The following is a 693-nucleotide window of genomic DNA, read 5'->3' on the forward strand; positions in this document are numbered from 1 at the left end:
AACAAAATTGATAGACTGCTAGCAAGACTAATAAAGAAGAAAAGAGAGAAGAAACAAATAGATGCAATAAAAAATGATAAAGGGGATATCACCACCAATCCCACAATAATACAAACTACCATCAGAGAATACTATAAACACCTCTGTGCAAATAAACTAGAAAATCTAGAGGAAATGGATACATTCTTGGACACATACACCCTCCCAAGACTAAAGGAGGAAGAAGTTGAATCTCTGGATAGACCAATAATAGGTTCTGAAATTGAGGCAATAATTAATAGCCTACCAACCAAAAAAAGTCCAGGACCGGACAGATTCACAGCCGAATTCTACCAGAGGTAGAAGGAGGAGCTGATACCATTCCTTCTGAAACTATTCCAATCAATAGAAAAAGAGGGAATCCTCCCTAACTCATTTTATGAGGTCAGCATCACCTTGATACCAAAGCCTGGCAGAGACACAACAAAAAAAGAGAATTTTAGACCAATATTCCTGATGAGCATTGATGCGAAAATCGTCAATAAAATACTGGCAAACCAAATCCAGCAGCACATCAAAAAGCTTATCCACCACGATCAAGTTGGCTCCATCCCTGTGTTGCAAGGCTGGTTCAACATACACAAATCAATAAACATAATCCATCACATAAACAGAACCAATGACAAAAACCACATGATTATCTCAATAGATGCA

The sequence above is a fragment of the Mandrillus leucophaeus genome, unplaced genomic scaffold (assembly GCF_000951045.1).
Source record: "Mandrillus leucophaeus isolate KB7577 unplaced genomic scaffold, Mleu.le_1.0 Scaffold740, whole genome shotgun sequence".
Taxonomy (NCBI): domain Eukaryota; kingdom Metazoa; phylum Chordata; class Mammalia; order Primates; family Cercopithecidae; genus Mandrillus; species Mandrillus leucophaeus.